Below are 26,930 nucleotides of genomic sequence, written 5' to 3'. Positions count from 1 at the left end.
TGTCGGATCAGTGCCCGCACCTAGGGGCCTCCGCACTGGCCGGAAGGCAGCCTCTCATGGCCAGCGACATCCCAGCTGTCTCTCAAGCACAGGAGGCCAGAGGTTACGACATCACGGCTCAGTGTTTATTAACGATTTTCCAAGATACCGTTAAGTGGAGAAAGCGGAAGGCAGAGACACATCTACAGTAGGCGTAAGAAAGCAGGTATTGGCTGGCGCCGCGGCTCACTAGGCTAATCCTCCGCCTGCGGCGCCGGCACACCGGGTTCTAGTCCTGGTCGGGGCGCCGGATTCTGTCCTGGCTGCTCCTCTTCCTATCCAGCTCTCTGCTGTGGCCCGGGAGTGCAGTGGAGGATGGCCCAAGTGCTTGGGCCCTGCACCCCATGGGAGACCAGGAGGAAGCACCTGGCTCCTGGCTTCGGATCGGCGCAGTGTGTTGGCCGCAGCAGCCACTGGGGGGTGAACCAATGGCAAAGGAAGACCTTTCTCTGTCTCTCTCTCTCTCTCACTGTCCACTCTGCCTGTCCAAAAAAAAAAAAAAAAAAAAAAAAAAAAAAAAAAAGGCAGCCGGTATTTCTGCACGCCTAGGAAACACAGGTGTGCAGAAAGACCCAGGGATAAACCAGGAACCAGTGGGGAGGGGCTGGGGACAGCAGATTGCCGAGGATGGAGAATGGGGATGTTGGCAGAGATGGGTGGGGTTAGGTTCTTGTCTTTGTGCGAGAAAGAATTCATGAGTGAGACAGAGAATGGTGGTAAGCAAGGTTTATTGGGGGTAGGGCATCCGTCAGAATGAATGGGACAGAATCTGAGAGAGAGAGAGAAAGAGAGAGAGAGAGAGAGAGAGAGAGAGAGAGAGAGAGGGAGAAAGTCTGACCCAAACTGGGGAAGGCAAGGTCACATGGTTCAATGGAGAGAATACACCCGGCAGGCCAGGTGGGCGGCTCAGCAGAGAGCTGAGAGCTGGGCGTGCGGTCTGTGTTCAGACTGGGGCTTATGAGGGAAAGGGGTCCAGTTCTTCCTGCTGTTTCTCCTTGACCTCCTCCTCCTCCTCCTGGACAAAGGGTTTGCTGAGTGTGAATCAGGTGAAATTTCTCCCAAGGGTTCACTGCTCAGTGCCATCAGGCTGGGGGCCCACCTGGCACCACCGCCACCGGCAGAGGAGCCTTGGAGGAGGGACGGCCATGGTTTCATTGCTCCGTGTTTTCAGGCCAGGTTTGGTGCTGAGGAGGGAGGATTGGCCTGGGCAGCTTCCCTTGGGGCGAGGGCTGAGACCACCTCTAAAGTTACCAGGGTGCGGGCAGGACTGCTGCAGGTGCTTTGTTTTCCCAGGCCCCTAATTCCCAGCTTCCTCCCTCACGGAGGCACAGGGGCTTAGCTTACGCTGCCCAGAGGACGTCCCTGGACGGTTCTTTCTGGATCGTCTTCTGTTTCATGTGGTTAAAAAGGCAACATCAACAAGGAACTAGAGAAGAGTGGTGGAGAGGACCCAAGTGGATCAGAAACAGAGACCAGGAGACCCAGTCGCGCAGCTTGCTAAGGGTGGGCACCACGGCACAGAGCAAACAGACTGAGCACTAACCCAGGGGGCTTCATAAAGGGCATTTAAACTTTTTTTTTTTTTTTAAAGATTTGCTTATGAGAAAGGAAAGGTGGAATTAGAGAGAGAGGGATCTTCTACCTGCTGGTTCACTCTCCAGATGGCCACAACATCTGGGCCCAGACCAGTTTAAAGCCAGAAGCCTGGAGCTCCGTTCGGTCTCCCACGTGGGTGCAGAGGCACAAGGATGCAAGCCATTGTCCACGGCTTTCCCAGGCGCATTAGCAGGGAGCTGGATGGGAAGTGGAGCAGCTGGTGTTGTGCCCGAATTTCCCAGGCAATGCACAAGGCACAGTCGCGATGCAAAAGCAGAGGTCTACTTGTTATCAGCCGGCTGGGACCCCCTACCCGCACACAGCCCTTTAGCCTTGCACAGGCAAAAGGCCCCTTCGTTTGCATAAGAGAGGTTTTTATAGCCTCACACTTGCAAGGGTGCAGGTCATCTCCTACGTAGGTTACCTTCTTACTCTCTATATGGCAAGGTATTGGGACCTAACATGTTCATTGGTTCATTTAAACGTATGGGCTATATAGGTTATGTGGCGGGAAGGCCACACAAAGGAGATGGCACGGGGAGGCACTGGCGGGAAGCATTGGGCCATAAACCCCAGGGGAGCTGGTGGGGGTCAGGGGGTCACAGACTCCAGGGGAGCACAGCAGGCAAGCAAGCAGCCAGAGTACAGAAGACTCCAGCACTCCAGCTCCTACACTGGGACTGCAACCGGCATGCATTTGGGATGTCGGCATCCACACTACACTGCAATGCTAGCTCCCTCCCAATTTTTTTTTAAATCTTTTCATTTTATATGCAAATCAGAGAGAGACAGAGACAAATTTTCCATCCACTGGGTTATTTCCTCAATTGCCCACAAACAGCCAGGTTTGGACCCGACTGAAGCCAGGAACCCAGAGCTCCACGCAGGTCTCCCACAAGGGTGGGTGGACCCAAGTACTTAAGGCAGCACCTGCTGCCGCCCAGGGTGCACAAAGCAGAAGCTGCATCAGAAGTGGAGGAGCCAGGACTGGAACCAGGATCTCTGATACAGGATGCGGGCCTCTTAACTGCTGTGCCAAACCCCTGCCCCAGGTATTGTCACTCTATACTTTCAAGCGGGAAAACTGGGTGACAGCGCACTCTAAGCAGTAGGTTTGCTTTTCACAGACGTGCAAGTTAGAAATGCAGAAACTACATGTATTTTGGCATGGAGCAGATAAGCACATATCCTGTGATTAAGGGGAATCATTTCTCACTGTCAGATAAACGAGTTAAAAATAAGGGGCAAGGCTGGAATGCACGCGATGCTGTCAGAGTGGAATTGGAGGCATCACTGTGGACTTTTTTTTTTCTTTAAGATTTATTTATTTATCTGAAAGGCAGAGTTACAGAGGCAGAGAGAGAGAAAGAGAGCGGGAGATCTTCCATCTGCTGTTTCACTCCTCAAATGGCCGCAATGGTCGGAAGTAGGTCACTCTGAAGCCAGGAGCCAGGAGCTTCTTCCGGGTCTCCCATGTGGGTGCAGGGGCCCAAGGACTTGCAGCGTCTTCTACTGCTTTCCCACACACATTATCAGGGAGCAGGATCAGAAGTGGAGCCACTGGGACTCGAACTGGTACCCACGTGGGGTGCTGGCACTGCAGGCAGAGGTTTGGCCTACAATGCCCATAGCGCCAGCCCCACTATGTCTATTTCAACATGCATGCATTTGTTCATGCTTCCTATGTACCGAGAAGTTGAAAAGGAACCATGTCCAATACCAGTGAACTTAACCCTGCACCAGGCCTGGGTTTTAACGCACCATGATTCCTGGAGAAATAGGTGTTTCTGGACGGAAAAGTTGACCCTCCTACCTCTTGTGGTGCCGAAAGGTGGAGCCATTAAGTCATGGGATGTGCCGCCTGTGGAACAGCAGCCTGTAAGGACGGCAGAGGAAGGGGGCCTGGGCAGAGGCATTCGGGCTGGGGGGTGAGGGAAGGTCCAAGGGGAGCGGTGGGCGGCGTGTCAGGTGTGGGGGAGGTGAAGAGCAGAGCTGAACCCCATCCTTGGGAGAAGGACCCCCGAGGTGGAGCGGGGCGGGCGCAGAGCAGTCCCACCAGGACCACAGACAGCAGAGGGAGAGAGTGCCTGGGCGGCGCTTGGCTGTGACAGTAAGCAGGATTTGAAGGGAGACTTGGGCTGAGGGCAAGACTCTCTTCTGGATTCTTCTACAGACAGTGGCCGAGCGGCCGTGGAGAGCTGCTGGCCGCTCCTCGGCCCATTCCTTCTCCCTGGTGCATCCGTCAGTCCCCCGTGGGACTGCAGGAGTGGTTGTGTGGCCGAGGCCTAGCCAAAGGGATTAGTGAGTGTACCTGGGCCTGGTTGATGGGGTCTCCCTGGCTCTTTCCTACCTACGTGCTAAGTGGGGACCTTCCTTCCTCACAAGACTTATTTATTTTTTTCAAAGACAGAGTTAGAGAGGGAGAGAGATCTTCCATCTGCCGGTTTACTTCCCAAGTGGCTGCAATGGCTGGGGCTGGGCCAGGCCAAAGCCAGGAGCTTTTCCCAGGTCGTTAGCAGGGAGCTGGATGGAAGTGGAGCATCTGGGACACGAACCGGCACCCTTATGCTATGCTGGTGTCACAAGCAGTGGCTTTCCTGGCTATGCCACAACGCCGGTCCCAAATAAGGAGATTTCTAGTGACCCAGAACAGGATAAACGCACAAAATGGAGGGATCCTGGACCCCTGAGTCATCACACAGAAGGAACTCCCCCTGGACAGTGGCCTGAGTGGGAGACAAATGCTTGGTGTGCTGAGCTTCTAAGAAGGGGCGGTCACCCGTGATAGCAGCAGGAGTCCACCTCTTGCCCTGGCTAAGGAAATCCATGTGCATCCAACCAGTGCAACACTACAGCTGTTAAAACAAGCAGGGGCAGAAAGAGTTACATAGAAGGAGAGGCAGAGAGAGAGAGAGAGAGAGAGAGAGCGAGAGAGAGAGGTCTTCCATCCACTGGTTCACTCCCCCGTTGGCTGCAATGGCCGGAGATGCGCCGATCCGAAGCCAGGAGCCAGGAGCTTCTTCTGGGTCTCCCACGTGGGTGCAGGGGCCCAAGCACTTGGGCCATCTTCTCCTGCTTTCCCAGGCCACAGCAGAGAGCTGGATAGGAAGAGGAGCTGCCACGTCTCGAACCGGCGCCCATATGGGATGCCGGCCCTTCAGGCCAGGAGGTTAACCCACTGCCCAGAGGCAGCTCTTTTGTGACAAATATGGAATGACCTCCAGGACATGATCACCCTCAACAACAGGGATGTGTTCTGAGAGCTTCGTCTTCGGGTGATTTCATCATCGTGCAAATGCCACCGAGTGTACTACACAAACTAGGATGGCTGTCACATCACTGGAATCACCATCATACATGCGGTCCATTGTTAATTCTGATTTTTTAAAAAAAGATATAGGGGCCGGCACTGTGGCATAGCGGATAAAGCTACTGTCTACATGCCAGCATCCCATATGGGCACTGGTTCAAGTTCCGGCTGCTCCACTTCCAACCCAGCTCCCAGCTAATGTACCTGGGAAAGCAGTGGAAGATGGCCCAAGTCCTTGGGCCCCTGCACCCACATGGGAGACCCGGAAGCAGCTCCTGACTCCTGGCTTCAGACCAGTTCAGGTCTGGCCATTGCAGCCATTTAGAGAGTGAACCAGCAGATGGAAGATCTCTGTCTCTCCCTCTCACTCTGTAACTCTACCCTTCAAATCAATCATTTTTTTTTTTTAAGATTTATTTATTTGAAAGGCGGAGTTACAGAGAGAGAATCTTCCATTTGCTGGTTCACTCTCCAAATGGCCCCACTTCTGGGGCTGGGCCAACTGCAGCCAGGAGCCGGGAGCTTTATACAGGTCTCCCACATGGGTGGCAGGGACTGAACCACTTGGGCCATCTTTTTTTTTTTTTTTTTTTTTTTTGACAGGCAGAGTGGACAGTGAGAGAGAGAGAGAGACAGAGAGAAAGGTCTTCCTTTTGCCGTTGGTTCACCCTCCAATGGCCGCCGCGGCCGGCGCGCTGCGGCCGGCGCACCGCGCTGATCTGATGGCAGGAGCCAGGAGCCAGGTGCTTTTCCTGGTCTCCCATGGGGTGCAGGGCCCAAGCACCTGGGCCATCCTCCACTGCACTCCCTGGCCACAGCAGAGGGCTGGTTGGGCCATCTTCTGACTGGAAGCAGAGCAGCCGGAACAGGAACTAGTACCCATACGGGGTGCGGCAGCTTTACAAACTAAGCCACAATGCTGTCCTCCCCCCTCCCCCTTTTTTTTTTTAAATAAAACATTTGTTTATTTATTTGGAAGTCAAGAGTTACAGAGAGAGAAAGAGAAAGAGAGAGATTTTCTATTTGCTGGTTCACTCCCCAGATGGCCGCTGGGTGGCAGGGGTCCAAGCACCTGGGCCACCCTCCACTGCTGTTCCCAGACCACCAACAAGGAGTTGGATGGGCAGTGGAGCAGCCAGGACTGGAACCGGTGCCCATACGAGATGCCGGCTTCACAGGCAGCGGCTTTACTCACTACATCATAGTGCCAACCCCCTAACCCCCAAAACGTTATTATGCTACACTTAACTGCACCTTACATGAAAAACAGCAAGGTACAGGAGTGTGCATGCAGCTCGCTACATTTTGTGTAAAAAATCAGTAGAAAGAGTGTATACATAATTCCTTGTGTGACACAACAGCGGAAGACATTCAAGAACAAAATAATAATAGCGATGATACAGGTTACATCCACACAAAGGCGCTGGGTGGCCAAGGGATGAACGAGAGACGCCTGCTTCTATCTGTTGAGTTTTGGAGAGTGGATGCATTTCCTGGTGAATTCTTTTACAATAGAAAATCTAAGGGAACAAGCCAGAGACACAGCGTTTTTGAACAGTGATGGGAGAGCCAAGTGAAACAGAAATGGCGGACCCTCAGGGAGAGAGCAGAGAGGGGATGGAGGGAAGCCCTGGTGGGGGCGGGGGGTGCAGAGGGAGCGGGGGAGGGAGCTCCGGCGTGTGGGACCAGGCCAGCGTGCAGGCTGTGCCTCTGGGAGAAGGAAGGGTCAAGGGGCATGCTTCCTGAGTGGCAGTTATCAGGAGCTGGCATTTCCCAATGAGAATGAGAGGAGGTGGACTTGACCCTGGGGAGGACCAGGGCCAGAGGAGCCTGTCGGGAGAACCACGCCAGGGGTTTCTCCGGAACCCAGGTAAAGTGAGGGGCACAAGACGGGTGAACTGGCCCAAGGTAGAAGTTTCTGGGGAGCAGGTGACCAGGCTTTGGAGAGACGAAGCTTTAGGGGTGCCGGTGAGACTGTTAGGTGGGCCCACGTGGGACAGGACGCATCAGAAAGCAAAGCAGCTCTGGAAAGGGATGGGTAGATCTGGGAGAAAGTGGAGGACTTAGGGGCGGGGATGCTGCTGAGACATGAGCTGGCGTTCAGGCCACATTTCCCAGGTGGAGGGCCACCTGCAGGATGTGGGGCCCAAGTCCGGGGATCAGCCCAGAGGTGAAGGTCCCAGGAGCCAGGGGACGAGAGAAGACCCAAGTCACAGGTCCAGGCAGGGGGTGGAGTAGAGGGCACGGCCCCCAGGGGAGTCCAGCGTCAGCTGGGCCAGGTGCAGCCCTTGGAACCGCGGCTGCCCACGCTCAAGGACAAACGGAGGCTGAAAGCAGAGCTGGGGCCTCCCCTTGCTCCCCTGGGCCTTGGGAGGAGGCTCCATGCAGTGACCTGCCATCTGCCCAGCAGTCTCCCCTGCCTTAACCTCTGTTCCTGGGCCCTGGTTCGCAGCCCTGCCTCTCACACCCTGGCCTGGCCTCTGCATCTCTGGTCACCTGGGACAGAGCAGCCTGGCACGGTCACCCCTCCCCAACCTCCCTCATTTCTCCCCTCGTGACCCTCCCCACCCTACCCTTCCCGTGGAGTCTCCGTCTTGCTAGCCAAGGGAACTGCCCCTGGGTTTGCTGGCTGGGCTTGTTCTTCCTGGTCCCAGTGCCACAGCCCCCAGCCTCCCTGGTTCTGCCGCATACCTTGCTCTCTGCTGCCCAAGTTCTGGCTGGCTTCTCCCTGCTCACCCCCAGGGCCCGGAGCATCAGAGACCATCGCCTCTCCTTCCCCTTGCCGCCAGCGTTTCTCTCCAACCCCTCAACACCGGCAGAGAGGAAGAGGGTCCCACACCTGGGAAAAACCCCAGCCGCGGTCCTGGCCACACCTAGGGAATGGCAGGCAAAGGCCCACGGGGGTGCCCCTGACAACCAAATAAACACAACCTGAGCCTGGAAGACTGGGGCACTGAGGACCTATTGTTGAGTGGGGCCTTTGGGGGAGGGGAACGGATACAAAGTGGACCGTACACGATGCCGTGGATCATCCGGGAACGCCGACGGAAAGAACACATACCCGCACGTGAGGGGCGTCAACACATTCACGCACAAGTGGAACTCGAAGATAACCTGCGTTTCCCAGGAACGTTTTGAAGCCCCTTGTATTTGTTTATAGGAGTCGCCTCGGCTTGTCAAGATGACAGGTTTTGGAGCTGGCATTGTGGTGTACTGGGTTAAGCCACTGCCTGCGATGCTGGCATCCCATATGGCCGCCAGTTCCAGTCCCTGCTGTTCCACTTCCGATCCAGCTCCCTGTTAATACAACCTGGGAAAGCAGCAGAGGGTGGTGCAAGGGCTTGGGCCCCTGCACCCACGCGGGAGACCCGGAAGCAGCTCCTGACTCCTGGCTTTGGCCTGGCTGAGCCCTGGCCTTTGAGGCCATTTGGGGAGTGAACTAGTGGATGGAAGATCCCTCTCTCTGTCACTCCAGCTTTCAAATAAATAAAAAATCTTTAAAGAAAGACTGCAGGTTTGGGGACCATGTTTCAGCAGGTTAAGCCATAGCTTGTGGCGCCGGCCCGCAGTTTGAGCCCTGGCTGTTTCCGTCTGGTGCAGCTCCCTGCTCATGTGCCTGAGAAGGCAGCAGAGGATGGCCCGAGTCCTGGGCCCCTGCCACCCATGTGGGACACCTGCATGGAATTCTGGGCTCCTGGCTTTGGCTTGGCCCAGACCTGGCTGTTGTGGTCATTTGGGGAGTGAAGCAGTGGATGGAAGATCCATCTCTTTGTGCCTCTCTTCCCCCTACCCCAAGATTACAGGGTCTCTCCTTCCCCGATATTTTTACAATTTCCAGTGTCCTACACCGAGCATGAGTGACTTGTGCCCTCAGGCTGACTCTGTAAGGTCCGCGGTCTGCAGTGCAGCGGTCAGGTCCAGGTCCAGGTGGTAGAGCAAAGCCTCCTGTTGTCCCCAGGCTTCTCCCTGGGAAAGGACTCCGTTCTGCATTCCCCGGGGGCGTGCTGGGCGCCAGGCAACACCCATCCTGCCCGGAAGAGTGCAGTGCTCCTGGGCCAGCCACGCCGACCAGCCACGGCTACATTTTCCTAAGAAATGAGTGAACTCAAAACGGAAGCCCCAGAAAAGCAGCGCAGAGGCCAGTGCTGGCTGTGCTGCCCAGCCCTGCCCAGGGAGGGAGCTGGTTACCCTGGTGAGGGGATGGGGTCCCACGAGGTGCCTGAGCGTTGATCCACCCAGCTGACTCCTCAGATCCCGTCCCAGGCTCACAAATGCCTTGAAGGAAAATGTGGTCTCTTTTAGGACAGAGGTTTACAAACCTGAGATCTCCAAAGGTCAGAAAGACACTGTATAGAAAGAAAACACCCGCCACGAGTATAATCAAACTTTATATGGTATGCAGTGCAACACATATGATGCCACAGTACTCCCAATTTGACACTGAAAAAATCTGATTAGAAAATAGGAATAAAGGCCGGCGCCGCGGCTCACTAAGCTAATCCTCCGCCTTGCGGCGCCGGCACACCGGGTTCTAGTCCCGGTCGGGGCGCCGGATTCTGTCCCGGTTGCCCCTCTTCCAGGCCAACCCTCTGCTGTGGCCAGGGAGTGCAGTGGAGGATGGCCCAAGTGCTTGGGCCCTGCACCCCATGGGAGACCAGGAGAAGCACTTGGCTCCTGGCTCCTGCCATCGGATCAGCGCGGTGCACCGGCTGCAGCGGCGGCCATTGGAGGGTGAACCAACGGCAAAGGAAGACCTTTCTCTCTCTCTCTCTCTCTCACTGTCCACTCTGCCTGTCAAAAAATAAAAAAAAAAAAAAAAAGAAAGAAAATAGGAATAACTAAAGTAACTATTCGAAGTTCCCTAATTTGTATTACTGCTCAAGTTCAAAATCAGACACTTCTTTCTTGTGCCCCAAGGTGTCAGTCAGTGTTAGGCTGCGAATCTTGTATAGCAACAGGCGGCAGAGGAGTCACCCTAGAAAGCTTTAGCTGGGAGTTTTTGTTTGTTTATTAAAGATTGATTTATTTATTTGAAAGGCACAGTTAAAGAGAGGGAGAGACAGAGGCAGAGAGAGAGAGAGGTCTTCCATCTGCTGGTCCACTCTCCAAATGGCTGCAGTGGCCAGGGCTGGGCCAGATCAAAGCCAGGAGCCAGGAGATTCATGGGATCTCCTACATGGGTGCAGGGGCCCAGGGACCTGGGCCATCCTTTGCTGCTTTCCCAGGTGCATTAGCAGGGAGCTGGACCGGAAATGGGGCAGTTGGACTTGAACCAACGCCCACGTGGGATGCTGGCGCTGCAGACAGCGGCTTAACCTGCTGCGCCACAGCGCCGGCCTCGGGAGTATTTATTTTTACAACAGAAAATAGCTGCTCACAAGCACAAGCAGTTCCAAACATGGGCCGTTGCGCAACGGCTTTTCTATTTAGGGTAGCCGTCCCCAAAGCATCTGCAGGATCCTGGGATTCCAGCGCGGTCTACTGGACTCGCAGTGTGGTGCGGCCCTGCTGCTCCGCGCACGTGATGACGCGTGCAGGTGAACTGCACATTCGTTTGAAATCAGTGTGTTTTGGGAATTCAGCTTTCAATCCTTTAACTTTCGGAATGTAGTTCAGGCTGTCACTTTCATTTTCAGAAACTAATTTCAGTGCAGGGAAGGGGGCCAGCCTGTTCTCCATCAAGTGAATGGTTCCCAAAAACATGATTTTGCAAGGAATGAGCGAATCAAACCATACATTCCTGTATCCATTGTGAACGTCCTGGCAGAGAACTGTCCAATGTGATTCGAGAGGGGTTGTAACGTCAGCCAAAGGGCTCAGTATTTGATCCAGACTTTGCTAGAAGGCTGAGGCACAGGGGCCGGCGCTGTGGCGCAGTAAGGTACTGCACTGGCATCCCTTATGGGCACTGGTTCAAGTCCCAGCTGCTCCACCTCTGATCCAGCTCTCTGCTGTGGCCTGGGAAAGCAGCAGAAGATGGCCCAAGTCCTTGGGCCCCTGCACCCACATGGGAGACCTGGAGGACGCTCCAGGCTCCTGGCTTCAGCTTGGCTCAGCCCTGGATGTGGCTGCCATTTAGGGAGTGAAGCAGCAGATGGAAGATCTCGCTCTCCCTCTGTCTCTCTGTAATTCTGCCTTTTAAATAAATAAATCTTTAAAAGGGGGCAGGTGCTGTGGCATAGTGGATAAAGCTGCCATCTGCAGTGCCAGCATCCCATATGGGCACCGGTTCAAATCCCGGCTGCTCCACCCCCGGTCCAGCTCTCTGCTGTGGCCTGGGACAGCAGTAGAAGATGGTCCAAGTCCTTGGGCCCCTGCACCTAAGTGGGAGACCCAGAAGAAGCTCCTGGCTCCTGGCTTTGGATTGGCTCAACTCAACGGCCATTGAGGGAGTGAAGCAGTAGACAGAAGACCTCTGTCTCTCTCTGCCTCTGCCTCTCTCTAGCTCTGCCTTTCAAATAAATAAACAAATCTTAAAAATAAACAAATAAACAAACAACCCCAGAAAGCTGAGGCACACACTCAGCCCTGGAAGAATGAACAAGTCAGCCCCTCCCACTGGCACAGAGAGCTGCTTTAGCACCGTCCCACCATCCCACACCCCAGCTGCTGACATCCCAGGCCTCCACCCTGTGCACCTGATTCATGGGACAAAGCACTGACCTTCCTGTGGCTGCAGCCATGGGAACGTGTCCAGTCACGATGCAGTCTACGTCCAGGACAGGACCCATTTTTAACTTCTCAGCACACACGGATTCCTGGAGAATGAGGCCATGCACAGACTTATGCTGGCGTCTTTGCAAAGACCTGCCAGCTTAGATTTTAGTTTTGTAACAAGCTGTTTAACACCAACCGCGACAGAACTACCATCTGTGCTAACACTTGCTAATTTCGACCAGTCTGCATGAAAATTTTTAAGACTTTTCTCAACACATAGAAATAAGTCATTTCCTGAAGTTGTGCCTGCCATGGGTATGACATCCAAAAATTCTTCAGTCACATCGAAGGGTTCCTCTACAGCACAAATAAACACAGCAGGCTGGGGCATTACTGCTGTCAGTGCGTTCGTGAGCTGGGACACAGAAGGCCACACACAATTTTGCTTCCTTTCCTTATTTTTTTGTTAAAGATTTATTTATTTGAAAGGCAAAGTGACACAGAGAGAAGGAGAGAGAAAGAGAGAGAGAGAGAATGTTTCATCTAGAGGTTCAGCCCCTAAATGCTTACAACAGCTAGGGCTGGGTGAGGCTGAAACCAAGAGCCTGGAACACCATCTGGGTCTCCCACGTTGCGGCAGGGTTCCAAGGACGTGGGCCACCTTCTGCCGCCTTCCCAGGTGCATTGACAGGGAGCTGGACTGGAAGCAGAGCATCCAGGACTCAGCTTGGTGCTCTGAGATGGGAGGTCCGTGTCACAAGCGGCGGCTTTACCGGCTGCACCCCAACACCGGCCCCCGAGTTGCCTTTTTCTTGAAATTGTCCCGGTAAGTTCCCAGCCATAGCATAGACATGAGGCTGGGCAGCAGTGCCGCCGCGAGTCCGGTGTTTGCCCAGCGCATGTGAATGCCGCCACACTCGACAGACGTCCTCAGTAAACTCCCACCTATAAAAGGCACTTTTCTCACTTAATTCCCAAGGACGCCTCATAGCAGCCTCACGCATTTATTTTATTCCCGCTCGGAAGCAAGTCAAGAACACACTCTCTCCCATTTTTCTAGAACAGTGTGGCTTTCTTGTTCTTTCCTTTGAGACAAATGTGTAAGAAATATTAAAATGTCACTTTCACTATATGGAAAAAGTACCAGAGTACTTCAACAAGTTAACAGAAAAATGAAACTAAAAGACAAGCTTATTTTGATCCAAAACAATTGGAAATCTATGCCTGGTTTTTCTCACAGCACACATTTGCCATGAACATATTACTTTGTAAGAAATAAAAGTATTCACTCTATTATTAAAAAGTGCTAGGGAGGCCCTCGGGGTGGCGGGATCCTAGCGGCCAAGAGCAATGCGCACCTAAAAGGCAGTGGCCACCTCTCACCTCTACCACTGCTGACACACGAGGGTGTGGCCCTGGCGCCATCAGACTGAGGTATCAGGAGAAGTTGCAAATCCAGGCTTTAGGGGCTGGCATTGTGCCGTAGCGAGTAAAGTCACCGCTTGCAGTGCCGGCATCTCATATGGGCACCAGTTCGAGACCCAGCTTCTCTACTTCTGATCCAGCTCTCTGCTGTGGCCTGGGAAAGCAGTAGAGGATGGCCCAAGTCCTTGGGCCCTTGCACCCGTGTGGCAGACCAGGAAGAAGTTCCTGGCTCCTGGCTTCAGATCGATCCAGCTTTGGCCATTGTGTCCATTTGGGGAGTGAAGCAGCAGATGGAAGACTTCTCTCTCTCTCTTCCTTTCTTTCTTCTTCTTCTTCTTCTTCTTCTTCTTCTTCTTTTTTTTTTTTTTGTAAGATTTATTTATTTATTCAAAAGGCAGAGTTACAGAGAGGCACAGAGAGAGAGAGAGAGAGAGATGGCCCCTCTGCCTTTCGAATAAATAAATAAATATTGAGAGAAAGAAAGAGAGAGAGAATCCAGGCTTAAAAAAAAAAAAGAAAAGAAAAGAAAATGGGGCCGGCGCTGTGGTGCAGTGGGTTAATGCCCTGGCCTAAAGCGTCAGCATCCCATATGGGCACCGGTTCTAGTCCTGGCTGCTCCTCTTCCGATCCAGCTCTCTCCTTGGCCTGGGAAAGCAGTAGAAGATGGCCCAAGTCCTTGGGCCCCTGCACCCACGTGGGAGACCAGAAGGAAGCTCCTGGCTTTGGATCAGCTCAGCTCTGACCGTTGCGGTTATCTGGGGAATGAACCAGCGGATGGAAGACTTCTCTCTCTTTGGCTCTACCTCTCTCTGTAACTGTCTTTCAAAGAAATAAAAATAATTCTTTAAAAAAAAAAAAGAAAAAAAGAGAAAAGAAAATCCAAACTTTTATATGAAATTTCTTAATTTTCTGAAATTTTCATAACAAATTCAACTGTATTTTGTTGTGTCAGCCAACATGCCTGCCCCTTGGATTAGACAGATGGAGAACACTGGTTTGAGGCTGTTGGCTGGAACCTGACAACAGCACTGTTAAAGGGGCGGGCGCTTGGTGCAGTGGTTAAGGTGCCGCTGGGGACACTGGCATCCTGTGTTGTGTGAGAGGGAAGAGTACCCAGTGAGACAGGAAGCCAGAGTGGGCAGAGCCAGTTTTTCTCCTTTATAATAACCCACTCTTGCAAAAACACAGGAGATCTGGCTGGGCCCCCGCCACCCACGCAGGAGATCTGGCAGGGCCCCCACCACCCACGCAGGTGATCTGGCTGGGCCCCCACCACCCACACAGGAGATCTGGCTGGGCCTCCGCCACCCATGCAGGAGATCTGGCTGGGCCCCCGCCACCCAAGCAGGAGATCTGGCAGGGCCCCCACCACCCACGCAGGAGATCTGGCTGGGCCCCCGCCACCCAAGCAGGAGATCTGGCAGGGCCCCCACCACCCACGCAGGAGATCTGGCTGCACCTCCGCCACCCACGCAGGAGATCTGGCTGGGCTCCCGCCACCCACACAGGAGATCTGGCTGGGTCTCTGCCACCCACGCAGGAGATCTGGCTGCGCCCCCGCCACCCACACAGGAGATCTGGACTGAGTTCCCAGCTCCTGGCTTCAGCTTGGCTCAGTGCTGACTGTGGTGGGCATTTGGGGAATGGACTGTGGATGGGAAACGTCTCTGTCTGTTTCTCTCCCTTTGGCTCTTTGCCTTTCAAACAAAATGAATACGAATTAAAAGCAAACAAACAAAGAACACTATGAGAGAGAATGAATGCCTGAGGAGAATGAAATATCGCATTCTGAAATTATGGGTATAAGAGCTTGTTCAGGGCACAGCACCTGCCATGCCGGCATCCCATATGGGCGCTGGTTCATGTCCTGGCTGCTCCACTTCCTCTCCAGCTCCCTGCTAATGCACCTGGGAAAAGCACCAAGAGATGGCCCAAGTGTTTGGTCCCCGGTTACCCATGAGGGTGGCTCCCGGCTTCAGCCTGGCCCAGCCCTGGATGTTGAGGCCGTTTGGGGAGGAACCAGAGGACGGAAGACCTCTCTGTCTCTCCCTCTCTCTTTCAAAATAAACAAATCAATCTTAAAAAAAGAGCTTGTTCGATAGAATCCTAATGGGTACCCAGAAAGGAAAAGATGGATTTCAAATGCATCAAGGTTACATCAAGGTTACAGTTAGCGAGGACAATGCCCAATAGCTTGAAAACGTGAGGAATGATTTACAACTTTGACGCAGGGAAAACTGCAGTTGGAGGTGTCCGGTGTCCCCAGCCTCACCTCCCGCAGGGGCCCTGCTGACCCCGCTGGTGCCGACACTGTCAATACAGAGGCTGGCCCCTACCTGTCTGGGTGCCCTCCTTCCCAGCCCTACTTTCCCGGCCCTGGCTTGTGTCTCCACTATAGTCCAGATTTATGGCGAGCCCATCAATCTCTGCCCACTGCTCCTCTTCCGAGGCTCTCCCCGCATCGGCTTGTGACCTGAATTCGATACAGGCAGTTCTGCACTTGTGGGCATGGGGCAGGCGAGAGAAGGAAGAGCAGTCAGCCCTGAGAGCCGGGTGCTTTTATTGGTAACATCTTCTGGTGCTCATCAACCCTGTTTCGAGCCGGCACTATACAAACAAGAATCCAGGAGGCAGAGAAGGATCCAGGGATGGCTTCCTTCTACTCCTACCCAGGCCACCCAACCTCTAACCTCAGAGGCAACATTCCGTACACACAAGAGCAAGCACATGTACACATTTAGCCTTAGTGGGGTAAAATTTATTTATCACAAAATTCACCCATCTAACGCTTATAAGGGTTCTTATCATGCGTGGAACTATACAACCTTCTCTGTTATCTAATTTTAGAAAATTTTCATCAGTGCCACAAACACAACAGTCACTCCCCATGCTCTAACCCGCTCCCACTGCCAGCCCTCGCAGCCCCAACTCTCCTGGCCCTGCATCTGTGCCCATTCTGGACCCTTCGTGTATGTGGGACACACCATGCTTCAGCTGATGGTGCTTGGGATTACTTCCACTTTTTTGACTATTATGAATGATGCTGACATGAACGTTTATAGAAATGTCTAGATATGGCCGGCACCGTGGCTCAACAGGCTAATCCTCCACCTTGTGGCTCTGGCACACCAGGTTCTAGTCCCGGTCGGGGCGCCGGATTCTGTCCCAGTTGCCCCTCTTCCAGGCCAGCTCTCTGCTGTGGCCAGGGAGTGCAGTGGAGGATGGCCCAAGTCCTTGGGCCCTGCACCCCATGGGAGACCAGGAGAAGCACCTGGCTCCTGCCATCGGATCAGCGCGGTGCACCGGCCTCAGCGCGCTGGCCGTGGCGGCCATTGGGGGGTGAACCAACGGCAAAGGAAGACCTTTCTCTCTGTCTCTTTCTCTCACTATCCACTCTGCCTGTCAAAAAAAAAAAAATGTCTAGATACATTCTGTTTTTGTTTGTGCTTTTTAAAAATTAATGTATTTTATTTGAAAGAGTTACAATGAGAGGGAGAGACAGAGAGAGAGAGAGAGAAGGAGAAGGGGACAGAGAGAGAGAGAGAGATCAATCGGTTGATTGATCTTCCATCTGCTTGTTCACCTCCCAAATGGCCACAACGCTGGGCCTGGGCCAGGTGAAAACCAGGAGCCAGGTGCTTCACCAGGGTCTCCCTCATGGGTGCAGGGGCCCACGTACTTGGGCCATCTTCCGCTGCTTTCCCTGAGCATTTGCAGGGAGCTGGATAGGAAGTGGAGCTCCTGGGACTGGAAACAGCGCCCACATGGTGGGTTAACCCACCACAGTGCTGGCACCAGACACATGCTCTCATTTCTATCGGGTAGCTACCGAGGAATGGAATTGCCGAACCATATGGCAACTCCGTTTAACATTTTAAGAAACTGCTAAACGGCTTTCCTAATTGACTGCACTATCGTATATTCCCACCAGCAGTGCACGAGGCTTCTGATTTCTCGGCATCTTCACCGATTGTTCTGTCTTCTTTGTTACAGCCACTAGCCACTCTAATGTATCACGTGGTTTTTTTTTTTTTTTTTTTTTTTTTTTTTGACAGGCAGAGTGGACAGTGAGAGAGAGAGACAGAGAGAAAGGTCTTCCTTTTGCCGATGGTTCACCCTCCAATGGCCGCCGCTGCAGCCGGCGCACCGCGCTGATCCGAAGGCAGGAGCCAGGTACTTCTTCTGGTCTCCCATGGGGTGCAGGGCCCAAGCACCTGGGCCATCCTCCACTGCACTCCCTGGCCACAGCAGAGAGCTGGCCTGGAAGAGGGGCAACTGGGACAGAATCCGGCGCCCCGACCGGGACTAGAACCCGGTGTGCCGGCGCCGCAAGGCGGAGGATTAGCCTAGTGAGCCGCGGCGCCGGCCAGTGTTTTTTTTTTTTTAATGTTCATTTAGTTTCATCTCCTTGGAAGGAAGAGTGACAGAGAGAAAAGGGGAGGGAGGAGAGGGAGAGAGAGAGATAGAGACAGGCAGAGATCTCTCACCTGCTGGTTCACTCCTCAAATGCCTGCCATAGCCAGGGCTGGGCCAGGCTGAAGCCAGGAGCCTAGAACTCCGCCCAGGTCTTCTAGAACTCCACCCAGGTCTTCCACATGACTGGCAGGAACCCAACTACTGGGCCATTAGCTGCTGCCCACCCCCCCCCCCCCACTTCAATAGGAAGTCAGCATCGCAAATTAGCCTGTTGTGCCACAATGCCAATCCCTATATTGTTGGTCTTTTATTGATTTGTGAGGTACACTTTACATATTAGTGAAATAAGCCTTCGGTCTTGATAAGAATTACTAATATTTTTTCCTGGTTTGTCACTTGTTTTTTGACTTTGCTTATTTGATTCTTTCCCCCATAAAAGATGTTATTTACACAGTCATTTATCTACCTTTCTTTTAGGACTTCCTGGGTTTGTGTCCAACTTAGAAAGGATCTCCTCTCTTGCAGATTAAAGACAAAAACAGGGCCAGCTCTGCATCGCTCTCTAGGACTTTATGGTTTTGACTTCACATGAAATCACTCATGAACCTGTAACGTATTTTGGTGAAAGGCATGGCGTGAAGACCCGTGGGCTTCGACAGTTCCTGCCGATAATGCACCCCCTCCCTTCTGTGCTTTCTCTCACGGGGCCCCGGCTCCCCTGGATCCTCTCAGCCCCATTTGCAACCATTCTTCATGGAAAGGAGTAAGTCTGAAGATTAAGTGTACTTAATTAAAACTTAACGAGGTAAAGTTTGAGGCGTTATATAGCTTTTGGTGGGAGTTTCTTTTTTTTTTTTTTTTTAAGATTTTTTTTTTTTTATAATTTAAAAGGCAGAGTTACAGAGAGGGAGGGAGAGACAGAGCGAGATCTTCTATCTACTGGTTCACTCCCCAAATGGCCGCAATGGCCAAGGCTGGGCCAGGCTGAAGCCAGGAGCCAGGCAGTTCATCTTGGTCTCCCATGTGGGTGTAGGGGCCCAAGGAGTTAGGCCATCTTCTGTTGCTTTCCCAGCTACATTAACAGGAAGCTGGATCAGAAATGGAGCAGCAGGGATAGGGAGGGAGGGCCAGCGCTGTGGTGCAATGGGTTAAATAAAATAAATCTTAAGGGGCTGGCACTGTGGCATAGCAGGTAAAGTCGCTGCCTGCAGTGCCGGCATCCCATATGGGCACTGGTTTGAGTCCCGGCAGCTCCACTTCCCATCCAGCTGTCTGCTATGGCCTGGGAAAGCAGTGCAAGATGGTCCACGTCCTTGGGCCCTGCACCCACATGGGAGACCTGGAGGAAGCTCCTGGCTCCTGGTTTTGGATCAGTGTAGCTCGGGCCATTGTGACCAACTGGGGAGTGAACCAGTGGATGGAAAACCTCTCTCTCTCTGCCTCTCTTTCTCTCTCTGTGTAACTCTTTCAAATAAATAAAATGAATCTTTTAAAAATAAATAAGTAAATCTTAAACAAAACAAGAGCGGAGCAGCGCCAGCACTGCAGGCAGTGGCTTAACCTGCTGCACCACAGCACCTACTGGATGCGCGGCAGAATGCCCATCTGCTCCCGGCAAAGCCCACTGAATACTGGGGACGCATCCCTTCACATTTGCTGTCCTGTATTTACCATGGCTGCCCAGGCCAACACACAGAGTTCACCATATGCTTTTCTTTTTTTAAAGATTTATTTATTTATTTGAAAGGCAGAGTTATAGAGAAGCAGAGGCAGAGAGAGAGAGAGAGAGAGAGAGGTCTTCTATCTGCTGGTTTACTTCTCTAATGGCCACAACGGCTGGAGCTGTGCTGATCCAAAGCCAGGAGCTTCTTCCATGTCTCCCACGTGGGTGCAGGGGCCCAAGCACTTGGGCCATCTTCCACTGCTTTCCCAGGCAGGGACCCGATCAGAAGTGGAGCAACCAGGACTCAAATTGGTGTTCATATGTGATGCCAGCATCACAGGCAGCCGTTTAACCAGCTTTGCCACAATGACAGTCCCTCAATTTAATTTCATGGCATCACTAAGTTCTAGAGCTCAGCATTTTTAAAATTCTCATAATCAGGCCGGCGCCGCGGCTCACTAGGCTAATCCTCCGCCTTGCGGCGCTGGCACACCGGGTTCTAGTCCCGGTCGGGGCGCCGGATTCTGTCCCGGTTGCCCCTCTTCCAGGCCAGCTCTCTGCTGTGGCCAGGGAGTGCAGTGGAGGATGGCCCAGGTGCTTGGGCCCTGCACCCCATGGGAGACCAGGAGAAGTACCTGGCTCCTGCCATCGGATCAGCGTGGTGCGCAGGCCGCAGCGCGCCAGCTGCGGCGGCCATTGGAGGGTGAACCAATGGCAAAGGAAGACCTTTCTCTCTCTCTCTCTCTCTCTCTCACTGTCCACTCTGCCTGTCAAAAAAAAAAAAAAAAAAAATCTCATAATCACACCTCCTGCAGAGATGCAGGAGAAAAGGAAAATGCATGCATGGGTAAGATTAACAGCGTTTGCCTGTCTGGTCCGTTACCCTGGACATAAGTGGCAATTAGCACCAAGTCAGACCAGCTGCCCAATTTACAAATTAAAACCAAGGCCTTCGGCTACAGGGTTAAGTCACCGCCTGTGATGCCAGCATGCCATAACAGAGCACCAGTTGAAGCCCCATCTGCTCTGTTCCCAATCCAGCTCCCACCTAATACACCTGGGAAAACAGAGGATGAAGGCCCAAATACTTGGGCCCTGGCCACCATGCGAGAGGCCCAGTTGGAGTTCTTGGCTCCTGGCTTCCGCTTGGCCCACACTGGGCCATTGTGGCCACCTGGGGAATGAACCAGTGCATGGAAGGTTTCCCTTTCTCTCTCTTCCTCTTTCTCTGTTGCTCTTTCAAATAAATTTAGAATTCTTAAAAAAAGAAAAAAGACCAACAATTCAGTAAAACCAAGGCTCCACCAACCGGCAGGCAGTACTAGCAAGTAACCACAGAGCAGGGCTTCCCACCCAGGTGGATCAATGCCCGGAGACATGCTGGGTTGTCATACTCAGGGGAGCGTCCAGTGTCAGCCAGTGCTGCTCTGGGCTAGCAGAGGCTCCGAGTTTGCCAACACGACATTCTTGTGTGTCCTGTGCTCGGAACACAGCAGAGACGTTACCTCCTAACTCTGTCTTCTGGCTCCAGGGGAAGCTTCCAGTTTGGCCATTTCCTGCTTCTGTTGTCCTGGCAGGCCCTGCGGGTAAAAGCCAGGACCACACATCATTAATGATCCGCGGTGCCCACCGACGAGGGAACAGGAAGCTGGCACACCACCCACAAACATCACACCTTCCCTCTGCCTGCCCTTCACAGGAATCCGAGCTGGGGCTGGTCACGGTGTTGTGAATTAAAGGCATTATGAATGCGTTACACAGCCCTTCACATTCATAAAGGAATGCACTGTCTGACCTGCCTGCCCTCTTCCTCACGTCCCAGTCTCCACCATCGCTGCTGCCATCCTGTTCGTCTTCCCCAGCCCTCAGCGGGAAGGGCTCCTCTCTGGTTCCTGTAGGACACACGGTTGGTTGCATTCAGCATTAAACAAGAGCCCGCCTCATCAGTTGCTGTCACGTGTTTTGGGGACAGGACAGGAAGCATGGACCACTCTTCAGAGGAACTGCTCTCAATGCTGGCCATGTATAAAAACACCTAAGAAAAATTTACTGTCACTTAGTGTTTTTCTTTTTTTTTTTTTTCTTTTTTTTTTTTTTTTTGACAGGCAGAGTGGACAGTGAGAGAGAGAGACAGAGAGAAAGGTCTTCCTTTGCCGTTGGTTCACCCTCCAATGGCCGCCGCTGCAGCCGGCGCACCGCGCTGATCCGATGGCAGGAGCCAGGAGCCAGGTGCTTTTCCTGGTCTCCCATGGGGTGCAGGGCCCAAGCACCTGGGCCATCCTCCACTGCACTCCCTGGCCATAGCAGAGAGCTGGCCTGGAAGAGGGGCAACCGGGACAGAATCCGGTGCCCCGACCGGGACTAGAACCCGGTGTGCCGGCGCCGCAAGGTGGAGGATTAGCCTATTGAGCCACGGCGCCGGCAGTGTTTTTCTTTTTTTAAAAAAGATTTATTTCTTTGAAAGGCAGAGTGATGATAAAGAGGGAGAGAGAGAGGAAGAGATCTTCCCGCAGCTGGTCCAATGTGCCAAATTCAGGAGCCAGGACCTTCATCCAGGTCTCCCACGTGGGTGTCAGGGACCCACGCACTTGGCCATCATCTGCTGCCTTCCCAGGAGCATTAGCAGGAAGCTGGACTGAAATTGGAGCGGTCAGGATTTGAACCAGCGCTCTGATATGGGAAGTGGGTACCCTAAGAAGTGTAACCCACTGTGCCCCAATGTTTGCCCTATCATTTAGCTTTATTTTGAAAAAATTTGAAATGCGTTGGTGCTGCATTTGAATAACAACGGAGAAGAATTCCTGCTTTGGAAGTAATATCATTTAAAATGTTATACAGATTCCTTAAGACAAAAACAAATCTGAGGATTAAGTTTACGGGACAGCCTACCTGCCTGGATCATAAGCATGGACAGAACGCATTAATGTATAATACCCAGAGAAAACCTCTGACGTGGGTCATGTGGTCAGCAGAGGTCGGACGTTGCCTGAATCTCCCCACCAATGAGGGGAGGCCCAGCCCGCAGAGCGAGCCAGGGCTGGGGCCACACAAGGGGAGGGCACAGTCACATGGGAGGTGGGCGGCTCACAGGCTTGCTCCTGCTTTCTTACAGCCACTAGCCGAGAACTGCAGAAATGAACAGAGAGGGAGTCTTCATTGCCAGCGTTGACAAGGTTCAAGGTCACCTTGGAGGGAAGGTGCCATTGGCACTGTGAGCTGAGTTGTGTCCCCCAAAATAAGTTCTAACCCCCAGCACCTCAGAATGTGACTGCTTGGAGACAGGGTCAATAAAGAGGTGATTAAGTTAAACGGGGCTGCTGTCAGGATGAGCCCTAATCCAGTGTCACTGCGGCTCTTCTAAGAGGAGATTAGGACGTGGACTGGAGGGACAGCCACGTGACGGCCGGAGAGCCAGGGAGAGAGGCCTCAGAAGAAACCAAAGCTGCCAACAACTGGACTTGCCGCCTCCAGGGCTGGGAGCCATGCCTGCTGCTCCAGCCATCACCCTGAGCCGTCATCCACGCAGACTCACACAGCTGGCATCCACAGCGCAGTGCACACACGCCGCAGCAGGAGGTCAGGAACTGTAACAGGCAGTGGTTAGCGCGCCTGGGTTACAGGCAGACAGAGGAGGGAGCAGCTCATCGGGCATGGGAGTGATGTGGGATCAAGAGGGAGACGGGGGTCTGAATTAAGTAGTTTCAACGAGTCAACACTTGCATATGGTTACCCTAAGAGTCAATCTCTCTGTAAAGGTAGCAGTCAGAGTAAACCATGTTAGGCACCACATTTTAAAGAGGAATGACCAAGAGTTACCAGTGTCAACAACCTAGAACCACATCACATGCCTCTCAGCTTAAGGAAAATATACTGTCCATACTTTCTCCCTCCAAGCCAACACAGTTTGGGTTCAAAACCAAGAGTTACAGTCACTAAGAATGTTAGTGGTATGGGAAACCACTGCAGTGGAGGGTCAGCGCTGGGGCTCCGGGGGCTGACACCACGAGCACCGTGACCACCCCATATGGGAGCAGTCAGCCCCTGGGGAGGCAGTGGAAGATGGCCCAAGTTCTTGGGTCCTTGCCACCCATCTGGGAGACCCAGATGGAGCTCCTGGTTCCTGGCTTTGGCCTAGCTCAGCCCTGGCTGTTGCAGGCACCTGGGGAGTGACCCAGCAGTTGGAAGATACCCCTTTGTCTCTTCCTCCTAGTTGCTCCGCCTTTTGAATAAATAAGTAAATAAATAAATTAAAACAAAAATAGAAGACAGCCTCAGTTTCAAACAGTGCTTACCAACTTGATGCTCACAAAATGTCAGGCGTGAGTGGCTGGTGGGCTATTTCACACACTCCCAGTAACCTCAGCACTTCTGTTCCCTCAAGCTGAATTACAGCCTTAAAAAGAATCATCTGCATTGTACACAAACCTCTGTATCTGCAGTTTCAGTTACATAATTAAGTGAACAGCATAGAAAGTAAGAAAATCACTGCAAATATTTCAAGTCTATGAAAACAAAGTTGAATACTTTGGAAATAATAAAGCTTGAAAGAATGTAGTCATGGGGCTGGTGCCATGGAATAGCGGGGAAAGCCACCCCCTGCGGTGCCGGCATTCAATGTGGGCGCCGATTCGAGTCCCGGCTGCTCCACTGCTGATCCAGCACTCTGCTATGGCCTAGGAAAGCAGCAGAGGATGGCCCAAGCCCCAGCACCCTCATGGGAGACCCCAAGAAGCTCCTGGCTTCTAGCTTCGCATCTGCACAGCTCTGGTTGTTCCAGAGTGAACTGGCGGATGGAAGACCTCTCTCTCTCTCTCTCTCTCTCTGCCTCTCCTTCTCTCTGTGTAACTCTTTCAAATAAATAAATAAATCTTAAAAAGAAAAAAGCTTCCATAATATAATTAGCTGTTCAAAGTGGACAATAAATAGAAGCCGTCTGCCTCTCAAAATGAGTTGTTCGAGGGGTGGGTGTTGTGGTGCAGCAGGTTAGGGTGCTGTTTAGGGGGCCGGCGCTGTGGCGCAGCGGGTTGACGCCCTGGCCTGAAGCGCCAGCATCCCATATGGGCACCAGTTCTAGTCCCAGCTGCTCCTCTTCCGACCCAGCTCTCTGCTATGGCCTGGGAAAGCAGTCGAAGATGACTCAAGTCCTTGGGCCCCTGCACCCACGTGGGAGACCCGGAGGAAGCTCCTGGCTTCAGATCGGCACAGCTCTGGCTATTGCAGCCAATTGGGGAGTGAACCAGCAGATGGAAGACCTCTCTCTCTCTGCCTCTCCTCTTTCTGTGTAACTCTTTCAAATAAATAAATACATCTTTAAAAAAAAAAATGCTGTTTGGGACTCCGACATCTCTTACCAGAGCCTGGGTCAGGTCCCACCTCCTCTTCCAAGCCAGCTTCCTGCTGATGTGTAGGTGACAATGGCTCACGTACTTGTGTCCCTGCCACCCACACGGGACACCCAGAAAGAAGTTCATGGTTCCTCGCTTCAGCCTGGCCCGGGCCTGGCTGTTGCAGGCATTTGGGAAGTGAACCAGCAGATGGAAGAGCTCTCTCTCTGTCATTCTGCCTTTCAAATACATCACATTAAAAAAAAAAAGAATGTTTTTAATGAGTTGTTTGGAAGAAAACTGAAAAGTGAGTGGAAGGAGTAGGGGTGTTGGACTCAGCAGCTCCATGTTGATCCTGGTTCTGAAACCATGAACAAGTTCTATAATGGCTGCATCTGCTTTCCTGCTTTAAATGACGGCTACAGGACACGGCTGCCGTGAGGATGAGGTAAGAGCGCGGGTAGGAAGCGCCCAGTGTTCATCAGCTGTGTAACCACTCATCCTCCTCAATCCTTTTGTTTCTCTACTTAAATCTACTTATATTTATATTCAAATACCAAATCTACTTATATTTATATTCAAATATCAATGCTGGACTCCTAGACAAAAGTGGAACACACTAGGGTTTTTTTTATTTTTTTGACAGGCAGAGTGGACAGTGAGAGAGAGACAGAGAGAAAGGTCTTCCTTTGCCGTTGGTTCACCCTCCAATGGCCGCCGCGGCCGGTGTGCTACGGCTGGCACACCGCCGATCCGATGGCAGGAGCCAGGTACTTATCCTGGTCTCCCATGGGGTGCAGGGCCCAAGCACTTGGGCCATCCTCCACTGCACTCCCTGGCCACAGCAGAGAGCTGGCCTGGAAGAGGGGCAACCGGGACAGAATCCGGCTCCCCGACCGCGACTAGAACCCGGTGTGCCAGCGTCGCAAGGCGGAGGATTAGCCTAGTGAGCCGCGGCGCCAGCCTCTAGGGGTTTAAATATTTGTCAAAAAACTAAATACAGAAACACATTTTGGGGGCAAATGAATAAAGTGATTTTAAGAATGAAGAGATTGGGGCCAGCGCTGTGGCGCAGATTAATCATCTGTCTGCAGAGTGGGCATCCCATGTGGGCGTCAGTTCGAATCCCAGCTGCCTCTCTTCCGGTCCAGCTCTCTGCTGTGGCCTGGGAAAGCAGTGGAAGATGGCCCAAGTCCTTGGGCCCCTGCACCCGCGTGGGAGACCTGGAGGAAGCTCCTGGCTATGGATCGGCGCAGCTCCGGCCACTGCAGTCATTTCGGGGGTGAACCAATGGAAGGAAGACCTTTCTCTCTGTCTCCACCTCTCACCCTCTGTGACTCTACCTCTCAAATAAATAAAATCTTAAAAAAAAAAAATGAAGAAATTTCCTCTGAACCTAGTATTTCTGAACAGCTGATGCCACTTTTCAAGCATAAAACATCTTTGCATCCCCAGGGTATACCTCTCCTGGTCATGCTGTATCAGGATGTACTACTTCACAAAACCTCGGCATTCAGCTCGCTAAGATTTTGCTTGCAATTTTTGCCATCTATGCTGAAAGCCAGGGACCTTTGAATTCCTTTCTCAAAAAGGAATCTTGTCAGATTTGGGTATCAAGTTTACGGTGGACTTGTAAAACTAGTTGGAAAGTGTTCATGACATCACTGAGAATAAACGATGCAGTTGAACTATTGTACCCTGGATTTTTAAAAAAGATTTATTTTATTTATTTGAAACACAGAGTTACAGAGAGAGGTAGAGACAGAGAGGGGTCTTCCATCCGCCGGTTCACTCCCCAATTGACTGTAACGGTTGGAGCTGCGCTGATCTGAAGCCAGGAGCCAGGAGCTTCTCCGGGTCTCCCACGTGGGTGCAGGGGCCCAAGAACTTGGGCATCTTCCACTGCCCTCCCAGGCCATAGCCGAGAGCTGGATCAGAAGTGGAGCAGCCGGGACCAGAACAGGCGCCCAATGGGATGCCGGCGCCGCAGGAGGGGGCTTTCACCCCTGCGCCCCTACCCCGCGTGCTGATGGCTGTACAGTTACTGCATCGCCACTGTCCTCATCTCCCGCCCTCGTCCATCCCCTACCTCCTCCATTTCTTCGTCCACCTGGACTTCTCTCCCGCCCGAACGGGACAAGGGTCAGCACCGCAGGAGCCCTGTTGCCGCTGGGCACGGCCGGCCTCGCTGTTTCCATCTGAAATGCTGCACTCACAGCAGCGAACACCAAAAGACGCGGAAACACGAGCCGATGCTCAGCCTAGGTCCCTGGTCCCTTCTCTCGCCACAGCCTAGAAACCGGACAGTCCTCAGAATTCTAAAGAAAGGCAAATTTCCAGAACTGCTGGCTCCCTTAATCATTGTTTTCGGTAAATGTGGCGTTTCAGAAGCAGCCCCACTGCCGGCTACTCGAGCCGTAGTGGCGCCAGCGGTAGCACCAGGGCGAAGCCAAGCTCCTGAGGGCCAGGAGCGGTCCGCCTCTACTGCCCGGCCGGAGCG

General features: G+C 52.8%; 1 long non-coding RNA gene across 3 annotated transcripts; it reads right to left on the bottom strand.

The window, feature by feature from the left end:
- Positions 1 to 2,936: 2,936 nt before the first annotated feature.
- On the bottom strand, positions 2,937 to 26,930 carry LOC108176898 (uncharacterized). 3 transcript variants are annotated; one of them, XR_011387556.1, is made up of 6 exons: positions 26,520 to 26,930; positions 20,902 to 20,998; positions 20,612 to 20,686; positions 11,609 to 11,703; positions 9,134 to 9,220; positions 2,937 to 9,033 (listed from the first exon to the last, which is right to left on the bottom strand). It is a non-coding gene; the product is annotated as an uncharacterized lncRNA (long non-coding RNA). The 3 variants fall into 3 exon arrangements; XR_011387557.1 differs by lacking the exon at positions 20,902 to 20,998 and having other exon boundaries at positions 2,937 to 3,232; positions 3,397 to 9,033; XR_011387555.1 differs by lacking the exon at positions 20,902 to 20,998.

Source organism: Oryctolagus cuniculus, chromosome 3 (genome assembly GCF_964237555.1).
Source record: "Oryctolagus cuniculus chromosome 3, mOryCun1.1, whole genome shotgun sequence".
NCBI classification, from domain to species: domain Eukaryota; kingdom Metazoa; phylum Chordata; class Mammalia; order Lagomorpha; family Leporidae; genus Oryctolagus; species Oryctolagus cuniculus.
This window is presented reverse-complemented; position numbering and strand designations above follow the sequence as displayed.